This window comes from Brachypodium distachyon, chromosome 4, assembly GCF_000005505.3.
Source record: "Brachypodium distachyon strain Bd21 chromosome 4, Brachypodium_distachyon_v3.0, whole genome shotgun sequence".
In the NCBI taxonomy this organism is placed as follows: domain Eukaryota; kingdom Viridiplantae; phylum Streptophyta; class Magnoliopsida; order Poales; family Poaceae; genus Brachypodium; species Brachypodium distachyon.
This window is the reverse complement of record NC_016134.3, coordinates 13,031,785-13,044,055: the sequence shown is the minus strand read 5'-3', so window position 1 is coordinate 13,044,055 and position 12,271 is coordinate 13,031,785.

The window sequence follows — 12,271 nt, the reverse complement described above, 5'->3', positions numbered from 1 at the left end:
CCACGGTCTGACCTTGGTCGGCAAGTGTTAAACGAGTTGTACTTATCGAGTTATTCTCTCGTAGGATTCTCTAGCGGTAGTTCAAACCGTGTAGATATATCTATAGCTTGAGTGTCAAGTTAATCAAGGTTGTTGTAACCAGATCTATAATCTGTTTTGTCAATCAATATAAAGCACACAGCCTCCCAAAAGAGGTAGATACCCTTCACAATTTTACAACAAGGGCTTGGCGACGGCGCCGCCAGACAGTGAATCAACCGAGCTATTCAACCAAGGGCATACTCTCCTGGTGAATCTAGATAGAGAAGGTTTGATTCTGATTTCTAGTTCCAACTCATGGGCGAAGCACAAAAATACGCCGACGTACGGCGAATTCGTATATAAGACATATAACATTAAATGTTTATTTTATCATTGCAAGAATGTATTCTAATGTGTTTAGTTTGTATATTTTAATCATTCTTATAATGTTTTGTATTTTATATTCAATATTTGTATGTGTGGATTTTCTTTGTTTTTTGGGATCCACTTTGATATTTGAACTAATTTTATATTTGTACTATCCGAACTCATATAAGTATAGACTGTTAAATGTGTAATAATCTTGCTGCTATATATATCTTTCTAACAATCCAATGTTTCACGGAATGATAAAACACGTGTAGATGGATTACCAAATTAGTTTTTTTATAAGAGTAAATATATAGTTATATTTTTTTGTTTCCAGAAACATCTCCATACTTACATATTTATAAAAAAAATATTCGGGTTTGGTATATCTAAATCACATGACTTTAGTCAAGGATAAGTTGATTGTTCAGCCGTTGGATGTATATTGTTTTTTAAGATTCATAACAAAAGAGAAGGGAGTGGCTCGGATACTATCGACTAAGAAGAAAACATGTTGCTTAAAAAATCAGGCACTTGAGATATGGACACACACATAGATATTTGGCACCCTGGCCACCAGGTCGAGGGAACAGGGAGGGGTCAAGCCCGAGGGGATCAGGGAAGACTCCGAGTCCTCAGACGGTGTTTGCTGGCGGCGCTTTTTACCTGCTCCTCTACTTGGTGGCGCCCCACACACTGAGAGGGAGGTACATGTTGGGAGAGGTGACTATCGACGACAGCAGTTGCGGGCGACAGCCACACTAGCAGAGAAGGAGAGAGATGCGAGGTTCATGGAGGGAAAAGGAACGAAGTTGGCCCGCGGTTGCTGGCAGCGGCGGCACTAGAGGAGAGAAGAACATGGCCAGCGAGAGAACCGTCGGCACATAGATGATTTGGGGTGGGGGTGGGGAATAGTCCTGGCCATTAGGCCGAGTTTTTTCAGGCCGGCCCGAGGCACGTGAAAAAAGCACAGCCCATAGCACGGCACGGCCCGGGCCAAATTGTGTCGGGCCAGGCACGAAGCCCACCACGTGCCAGGCTTTTTTAGGGATTTCGGCCCATGGGCCGGCACAAGCACGGCACACAAAGCACCAAGACGAGCACGGTACGGGAACGAGCCCGGCACGAAAAGCATGACACAAAAACAAGCCAATTTTAATTTTTTTCAAGTGTTTTTTTTATTTTTACAGAATTTTTCCTTAAAAACGCCCCGAACAGGGCCGAAACAGCCCAAACGTATACAACTCGGGCCTTCGTGCTTTCAGGCCGTTGGGCCAGGCCCGAAATGACTGCGTGCCGGCCTTTTTCCTAAATCAGACCCGTGGGCCAAACCGGCACGGCACCACTTCATTCCGTGCCCACCCGTGCCGATGCTGGGCCGTCGAAGATGCCCGGCCCGTGCCGTGCTGGCAGGATTAGTGGGGAATGAAATGGGAAAGGAAGAGGATAATGTGGAATTCGAAATGCGCCCCTGGGACGAGGTCAGACAGACTTGGAAACATGAACCCCATCGCTTGTCTTCGTCTTCTTCGAGCGAGCGCCGCCACCCCTCCCTTCCCATCCCGCTGCCGAGCAGCCCCAGCCCCCTCGCTCCATCTCTCGTCTTCCTCCTCGTGCGAGCGCCTCCACCGCAGGTATCTATCTCTCCTCGTTTCCCTCGCTCCCGTCACGCCACGAACTGATCCCGCCCTTTAGCTCCCCGTTTCATCTCCTTAATATTTGCCAATTCGTAACTGAGGCAAAAATCAAGGTAGGGCGGTCGCCCTACCGGGTCCTCCGCCCTTGACAGAAACCACAGTCATGCACACCAGACTAAGGATCAGTTCCTGGTGATAATTACATATATTGAATGGATCTGGATTTTACAGCCGTATACATATTTCCACTTTTTATCCCTAACATGGATAATATTCTTGCAGATTTTATACAATTTCGAAAAGTGAAGAAAAAAATAAACTTTTTTGATAACTACGAGTCTACAGTAGTGCATGCAAGGACCCTGAGCTGTACTTGGGCAAAGATTGCCGCCTTGCCGGAGATATCTCCGGTATGCTTGGTTCCATTAAGAGTTAGGTCAGGTTGTTACCTAGTATATGTAAAAAGAATTACACTTCGTCACGGCACTGGCCTTTTGCCCACAAGGTCTTCAGCAAAATCGTGCCATTTTAACGCTTTGAAAGTTCAGGAGGTCCTCAACTATGAAACTCGTCTCTGATCTATCCCAGGCACTCCAACGAAAAACATTAGTTTCTCATCTCGATATTTACTTGCTAGTTTGTTTCTTTATAATCTATAATGCATAGAAGGAAGCTACATATGCCTGTCTTGTGCTGGTGAATGATCAAGCAGCCTAAGAGTTAAGGTGTTGTTGGCAGTTTTCTCATATATATACAACAACATTTATCGGAAAATTTACAAGACATCATGTATTTCAGAATCAGGGAAGCACAGACTTGATAGAAAAATAATGGCTCCACCCACCTTGCTAGTAAACAGATATATATTTCAGAAACGAGGCAGAAATTCATCTCAATTTTTCAATATCAAAAGTTCAGAAAAGTTAAACAGAATGAACAAATTCCATAGTGATGTAGGAAATACACACGTCATCCATCTACTGGCTGAGCTTGGAGATTGCAGGCCATGATTAATTAAATGTATAAAGAAATGAAGTGGGCACTCTCGCGCCTTTTGCTCATAAATTGTAGACATGAAGATGTGGAGCTCAGAACTGAGAGAGGCCGTACGGTTGTACCTATTCATGATCTATGCCATTCATTAAAATGTGTAAGGTAGAAGATAATCTTTCAGGTGACTATTATAGGCACGAGAGGCATCGGGATCTCTCATGTTACAAGGATGCGCAGAATTACATACCTACCATGCATAGCCACGACAGGTGGCAGTGTTGTTCCTCCACAGACAACACTGATCGCTGCGAGCCACTTTTGTGACAGTGAGAACAACAGCCCTTGAAGTGCTCCGAGAATCATCCGCAAGACATTGAGAAGAGATCTAGTCACAAGCTGCCTGATAGAAATCCCACTGCTCAGAGTAGGGCTTGCCGAGATGTTGCGGAAAAGCCTCGCCATCCTGGGATGCAACGACGTGGGCTACAAGCGGTGGGAGACCTTACTTTAAATTCTGCTCCTCTTGTAAATTTTTGTTCCTTGGAAACCGGCACCTCTCTGCTGCACTCCAGCATACAGGCTTACCATTTCTACACAAACTAAGTTATTACTCATCTAAAGTGCGTAATGATTGCGCGCCAGAAACATAGAGCCGGAGCAAAAAGAAAGAGATATGCAGGAACTGAAGACTGGGATTGACTCATTGTGCAATTTATAAAATTTTGCAGAAGGTTTTCAACCTACTGTTTTGAAAAAAAAAATGTCAGTTCAAATATTATTCCATCGCCTAAGATACCAGACGCGTTTCTCATGAACCAGCATGATTTACTACGCCGTGTTGCATCTGCCATGTTGTACGTGGGGCCGGCGGCAGTCCATTATTTCCAAGGGTGGACACAAGCCGAGCCATGCTCGTCCCGAGGCTGCCGTCGACGAGCAGAGCCAGCTCGGTCCGAGGCTGCAGGCGAGCCAGTCGCGTAGGGAGCGGCGGCGGCTACAGAGGTGAGCGGTCGCGGCAGCGATTCTGCGATCAAGCTGCGCAGGGGGGCAAGCGGGGATCCTGGCGGAGAGGAACTGTGTCAGGAGAAGATGAGAAAACTCCGGGCCGTCGCATCGAGCCAGACCGGGCCGAGCCGGACTACTGAACAGGCCAGAAATGGAGGCTCAGCTCGGGCTTACTGTCTTCGGCTGAGCCGGTTTGAGCCGCTGCGAGCTTGGGCCGAGACCAAAAGCTTGACCCAAGCGTCCCAATCTGAGGTTTTTTTTTTCTTTTCTTTTCTTTGCAAGGAGCGTCCCTTCTGAGCTTAACTGATGCAAAACAACCTTTTGCTTCACCGTGCAAAATCACAGTATATTCAAGTGCGTGGAAAAGTAAATAGACGCTGAAAACTTATGAATTGATAATAAAATTGATTAAGTGAAGCATTTGTAATGACATGCATGCTTGTCCGCAAAACTTCAAAATCATCCAAGTTTATGTGGAGAAGACAATTATGTCTTAGAAATTCATGGATCATCGACGAGTAGGAAGGTATTCCACAGGAAAGGGAGGATGTTTTCAGAATATTATATGAACCAGATGGACTTCTTGCGAAATGGACTCCTCCCAGGTCTACGAGCATATGCACAAAACACGGACCATCACACCGGGAATGTCTCGGTGTGGCGGCAGAAGCCCATGAGCATGCCTTCGGGCGCGTGTTGATATTCCATCCGCATCTGGATAAAAGGATGAATACCTCGGGGCATGGATGTGATTTTTTTTATTTCGGGGGTCTTCATGCATACACACTTCTTATATTTTAGAATTCTTATGTGAAATTTTGCAAGGCATATATCTCAGAATAAAGGAAACACAAGCTCAACGTACATGGGGGAAAAAGGCTTCCACCAAGATTGCCAGTAACTGGATATGAATTGATACATCTTTGGCAATGACGTGGGCACTCTCTCTTTGCTCATGGTGATTTCTACCGTACCTAATACTCCGGTGGAGCAGATGGAGTATTAGGGAAGGGTAGTATCGACTTTTCACATCTAATAAAATAAATCAAAAAGCAAATTCTTCAGAACAAGCGCGCCGTCCTGTTCCAGCGCCAGCGGGTCCTCTGGGGCCGCCGCCGCCACAGTCACAGCGGCCGGCGCTGCCCTCCTCCAGCGCCGCCACTGCCCTCCCTCGCCGTCCCCCAGCGCCGCCGCTGCCCTCCGAGCAGCGCGCCTCTGCCGGAGTTCGCCGCCCGCGCCGCCGCCGCCCTCCTCCACCGTCCCCCGGCCCGCACCGCCAGCGCCTTCTTGTAGCAGCCGCCGCCCGGCTCCGGCGCCGACCGGTCGTCCAGCGGCCACCGCCTCCTCCCAGCGTCCGCCACCGGCTCCAGCACCGTCCTCCAGCGTCGCCACCGCTCTCCTCCACGCCAGCGTAGTTACCCGCGTAGCTTGCCGGCGATGCCCTCGCAGCGGCAGCCGTTGCATCTTTTTTTTCCTCTCCGAGATTTGATTTTTCAGTTGGTTTGTTTACTTTTTTACCCTTGTTTCTTGATACTCCGTCTAGATACTTCATACATCTAAGTTGGAGTATTAGGGAGTAATAGCGAATCTGAGCATGTAGATTGAAAAAATTGGCGGTTCACATTAATCTCGGAGTACCGAAGAAGAGCTCAAATAGAACATACGGAGAAGAGTAGCTCCAAGCTGAGAGAGACAGTGCATACAGTTATACCCCTATTTGTGATCCACATGCAGTTCATTAATGAAATACCGAAGATAATATTTGAGGTGGCTATGATAGGCATTAGAGGCACCGGGATTCCTCATGTAACAAAAGGTATCTTTGCACGGTAGTAGCTAGGGACCAGTCCAGCAGCATGACTGTCGTAGCCTTGTCCATCGCCGCTTTGTTAACCTCCAAACACAATACCGATAGGCATGTGTCATGACTCGTGACCTAGCCCTAGCTGGGCTTGTAGTAAACTCATTTCAATTAATGATACAAGATTTATATATAAAAATCAAATTCAGAAAATTTAAACAGAATCAGAAACTTGTGTAGTGATGAGCGGAATGAGCCCATTTCTCATCCATCTAAACATTCCTGCTGCTACTGCGTTGGAGTTACACAACCGTTCCTGATCCATCTAAAATTTCAATTATTGAATTTGCCCCATTGGGTCTATATAAGCATTGTCGCAACTGATTATACCTGTCTATAGAGGAGGCTGTTTTAATCGTCTCTCAAGTTTCTAGTACAGAGTACCGTCTTTGCTTTTACACGATGTTGTGAGCTGTACATTTGTGGGTGATATTGCAGTGCTAGGTGTGGACTGAGCATCCAGACCGCGAGCAATTATTAATCACAGGAAAAGAAACGAAGTAATGTGTCCTTGGCCTGACTAGGCTGTCTCCTTTTGCGGTTTTGCCCATAAATAGCAGACATAGTACATTTTGTTCTACCTTTTGGTGATTGATGTAATTCCTTAATGTGTAATAGTCTTGGAGATGATAGGCAGAAGAGGCATTGGGATCCCAGATGTAACTTGGTTGTAAAAGGCACCGTAGTGTCACTATTTTGACCACAACCATGACCATCTGCATTGTTCCTCTACACAACGGTCAAGATCATGTGGATCACATAGACATGGAGAACAGTCCTGGAAATGCTATGACCACCATCAACTCTGATAGGCAAATCGCGAGCTGCTAAATTGAAACTCCCAATCGAGTAGTTTGGCCTTCTAAGGCTCTACATTTTTCCTCTGCAGTTTTCCAAGAGGGCTCTTTTACACTACCCTGAAATTAATTTGGACCATCCATTTACTTTGATTTAGGGTACAGATTGGTTGATACTCCCAGGTACTTCAATTTATATATATATGGAGTATCATCTCAAAGCAATTTGGAGTATCAAGAGGACGGGGGTAAAATCGTAAGGAAGAAAACGTCGGCAAGTTCTCTTTTTTTTTTTGCTTCACGGGTTCTCAGAGGAAGACGAGACGCCGGCGGCGCACCGGAATTGGCGCCGGCTTCCACGTGCACTGCCGTGGCCCGAATTGGCATCGTCGAGGCTCCCCTCCCTACAACAGTGCGTTATTTGCGCCTGCGAACAGGCAAATTATTTTGGGGACCGAGAATCGCATAACGGCGTTGCTCCTTGAGGAAATGCGGCAGCGCCGCTGGGAGATGGAAGGATGGCAGAGGCGGTATCAACCAAGGGCGTTCTCTCCTGCTAGAGCAGGATGGAGAAGGTTTGATTCTTCTTTGTAGCTCCAACTCTACCAAAACTAGTCAAGCTAAAAGAGCTCCGCTCCGATTTGATCTGAAGGGATAAGACAAGAATCGAACCCTTGACCTTTGAATTATATCAAAAAAAATTTGAAATATATCAAATATATTGAAAACATAATAAAGTAAGACAAGAATCGAACTGATTGAAACTAGATAAGATCGAGCACGTGACGCTGATCTAATGCAAGGGCAGATCTGCACCCAGGGCAGCCTGGGTTATCGCCCTGGTCCTGTCCTAACAATCATTGGTAATTTCACTAGTAGATTGCTAAAAACACTAAGATCTAGCAATTTAGCCCTGGATATTTGTTCAGATCATTGAAAATTTAGCCCTGGTCACAAAAATATCCTGGATATTTGTTCACTACATGTATTATAGCTGCTAGCTATTTAGTTTTTTTAGCCCTATTTAAACAGTAAAAATTCAAACCAGGCCGAACTATTTGCCCAGGTTACACATATTTCAGGCCTAAACGAAAATGCCGAATTTCGGCCCATTTCAGCCGAACCCCAAAACTCTACTCTCAACTCTCAAGCGGGTACCATAGAAAAAGCTCTTCAAAAATATGTATTTCATTTACAGTACTTAGTCATACTATAAGACAATTGACATGCTGCGTGTTCCTCACTTCTAGTTACAAGTGACTCGGTAACTTTGGGAGGATATGAGGACAACCCCTATTCAATCCAGCTGATCCTTGGCTCAAACTTCATGCATTTGCTTCTAGTCTCCACCAGTTGATATTTGTACAAGTGCAAAACCTATGAAAAGCAAGGATGGAATTGCGTGTGAAAACAACGGATGAGATCTTCGTAGGCTTGGAAGGCATAGGGAACATGTAAAAAACTTCTACCTTCTGAAACACTTTGTTTCCAAGACAGCTCAGCCTTTCACAATACAGAAGCACTTCTCTTTTTTGTAACTAGAGTAATTATGGATTTATGGTAATCTGAAACAAAATCGGATCAATCCCTCTTTAGTTGTTCTTGTGTTATTCTTAACTGAAACACAGCAACCACGTTCATGCACACTGGATGGATTAATTAGCCCCTCCTCTGCATTGTATTTGATCGCTAAAATGTTGGTGTAGTAGTCAAAAGATCAGTTCCTGGTGATAATATGCATATATTGAATGGATCTAGATTTTACCGCAGTATATAGATTCTATCTCTAACATGGATAATTTTAACAGATTTTATACTATTTTAAAAAATAAAGGAAAAGATAAACATCGATTATAACAATGAGTTTACGATAGTGCTTGCAAGATGCCTGAGCTGCACTTGGGCAAAGATTGCCGGAGAGATCTCCAGTATGCTAGGTTCGATAAGATTTAAGTCAGGTCGTAACCCGATATATGTCAAAAAAAATTACATTTCGTCACAGAAATATTTTTAGACTGGATTGGCCATTTCACCACAAGGTCTTCAGAAAAATTGTGTCATTTTAACGTTTTGAAAGTTCAGGAGGTCCTGAACTATCAAACTCGCCTCTGATCTACCTCAAACACTCCAACGAAAAAAATTACTTCAGAACCTCAGTATTTACTTGTTACTATTTTGTTTCTATAAAATTCATAATGCATAGAACGAAGCTACATATGCATGTCTCGTGCGGTGAATAAACAAGCAGCCTAAGAGTTAATGTGTTGTTGGCAGTTTTCTCATATATGTGCAACAAATTTATCTGAAAATTTTACAAGACGTATGTATTTAATTCAGAATCAGGGAAGCACAAACTTGATAGGAAATAAATGACTCCACCCAGATTGCTACTCGCTCTGATCCATATAATATGTGTTTCAGATTTTGTACAAACTTAGTATAAAGTTGTACTACACTTATTATGGATCGGAGTGAGCGGTAACCAGATATATATTTCAGAAACGCATTTCAATTTTTAAATATCAAAAGTTCAGAAAAGTTAAACATCCATAGTGATGTAGGAAACACACACGTCATCCATCTACTGACTGTCTTTGGAGATTGCAGGCTATGCTTAATTAAATGGATAAAGAAATAAAGTGGGCATTCTCATTTTGCTCATAAATAGCAGGACACGAATAAGAGGAGCTCAGAGCTGAGAGAGGCAGAAAATACTCCTATCTATTCATGATCCAGACCGTTCCTTAATGTGCAATGAAGAAGTTAATCTTTCAGGTGACTAGATAGGCATAAGAGGCATCGGGATCTGTCATGTAACATGGTTGCGGGCAAGAGCATACCTAGCATGCATAGCCAGGACACATATTCCACCACAATCAAGACTGATTGCTGCAATCCATCGCCGCAAGCTAAAGAATCGCCGATGAAGTGCTCAAACAGGATCCTAGGGCTAGGATCTCGGCGAGCTCGCCCGCGGGTACCCGCCCCAAATTGAGCCAGAGCAAAAAGAAAGAGACATGCAGAATTAATGACTGGCCAACTCATTATGCGATTTGTAAAAATTTGCAGAAAGTTCTGGTTTGACTAAAAAAATGTCAATTCTAATATTACTCCAACGCCTAAGGTATCAGACTCATCAGTCACCATCATTTTACGGCCAATGGCAAGGGTGGACACGAGCCGAGTCAGAGTCGTCCTGAGCTCACCGCAGACGAGCAGAGCCGGCTGGCTGCCGCTGAGCCTGAGGTGTAATTATTTGGGCTGGGCCGCGGCAGCGGCCGCAGTGGAGAGCCTGCTGTCAAGCTGCAGAGGAAGCTGTCAAGCCTCTAATTATTTGGGCTGGGCTGCGGCTGACCGAGGGACGGAGAGGATCGGGGAGGCACTGTGAGAAAAATCCAGGCCGTCGTAGCTTGTCGAGCTGGACCGAGCCATACTTCTAAACGGGCCGGAAAAGGAGGCCCCGCTCGGGCTGATCCGCTTCGAGCTCAGGCCGAGCCCAAAAGGCAAAAGCTCAACCCAAGCGTCCAAGCTGAGCTTTCTGAACGGCCCCAACTTGCTGAACAGCACTTGCAAACTGCACTGTTCCCTCTTGCTGAATCCCCTGTTGAACCATGCCTCCCTGCTGAACAGCACGGGCCGCCTTGGAGAGTGCCATGCTGCCCAACACCACCTCGATCGAAGCCTTCTCTGTCTCCATGACAGCCTTGATGTTCTCCAGAGATGCCGAGCAGTGACGATGAACTCCATATACATAAGCTTTCAGCCTCTCGATCCGTTTGATGTAGTGCAACCTAAGTTTGTGTCAAAAGTAATCTCATCCGGTGAACTAATTTTACTGGCAGTCAGTACTTAGTACTGCATTGGCAAAATGCACCATAAGTCTTAATAGTATACAGCGTGTCAAGCTAGTCGATCTAATAGTAAGAAAATGCTTGTTTTGGTCCCATAAGCATACAGTTGAATTACCGTTGACCCTAACCAGGCCAAATCAGATTTCACCAATTTCAGTCATGTTCAATCTCTTCGATCCCCTAATTTGACCCATATTGATATGCTTTGATCAGATGTTGAACTCGTTGTGTCGATATATGCTGCGGGGGATAGGATCCTAGCTAGGATTTGCCTAACCAAACAAGCCACTATGATGATCAATAAAGTGCGATCTGCAGTCCCGACATCTCGCAAGCCCAAGTGAGATTATTTACATCTTGCTTATGTTATTTCTCCTCACGTCCCAAGACACAAAGTACCACAGAAGAGTCTCCTTCTATAATCTGGCTGATCTTTACATATCATTGAGCTCTATATTTATAACCAAAAGTATGCGTTTGTCTTCGAGCTATTACTGTCTCATAACTTCTTTATATAAGAGAGTACTATGTTATCTATACCAATATATTAAATTGGAGTTGGTGGTGATGGTACGGACGTCGCCGTACGTCCTCATCCTTTCCGCGCGATAGCTCCACCTTGCGCAGTTGCGCTCCCGCATGGAAAAAAAAAACCCGTGGCCCGACCCTCTCGCACGCGGCCCGACCAGCCCAACCCCTATCCCCTCTCCCCCTAGCACGCCGCCCCTGTCTCGGCCGATCGATCCATCCTCCCCGATCCCTCTCCCCCTCGCCCTGATTCCATGCCGCCAGGGGCCTCTCTTCTGGTCCTTCGCGCACGCCGCCTCCGTCGCCATGGCCTTCCTCTGGCTCGAGTTCTCCCAGTCGTTCCAGATGCTCGCCATCCTCGCATCCACGCAGGCCCACTCCATCGCCTTCGGGTTCCGCTTCTGGGCCGAAACGGGCCTCCCGGCCGCCATGGGCGCTGCCTAGGTCGCACTCGCCTGCTAGGTGGCGCTATAGGCTGCAACCTGTTGTGTCACACCAGCAGGCCCGGCCCTAGGGGGGTGCCAGCGGTGCCCATGCACTGGGCCCCAAAATTTGGAAGGCCCCCGACATATACAGGTCTAATATATACACTTGTTCGGTTGGGCTGGCCCAGAACAAACTCTAACTCCCGATCAGGACTCTCTGGGCCGATGGACTCCCTCGATACCTCCACGATCGCTGACTCGCGGCTCTTCCCTCGATCGATCTCTCCCCTATTCGCGTGTTCCCGTCGCCCCGAGACAGAAACCCTTCGCCTCCCCGACCGATCGTGAGCCCTCCCTAGGCAGTGTCGCCCCTGCAGACCGCTGCCCCTGCTGTGATCGTCGATCGGGGACTGCATCGCCAGGAGATAGCCAAAAAGGTGAATATCATGTTATCAATTAATCCAATCCACGCCCATGCATCCAGCCCTGAGCCCTCCCCTCTTTAATTCTTAATTTGTTTCCAATTTATGATTGTGTATTTATCTAGTATACTTAAAAGGATTATGTCGTCAAGAATTAGAAAATATCCATCCGGCAATGAGAAAAGGAAAAGAAAGAAACAAGATGAGGAGATGATAAAATCGCCGACAGAGCCCGAAATCGTGGTGAAATTACATATATACATACATTACATTAGTTATTATTATTAAATTTTATTAAGGGCCCCGACAGAGGCCGAAGTCTTGATTTCGCACCGGACCCCCGAAATCTCAGGACCGGGCCT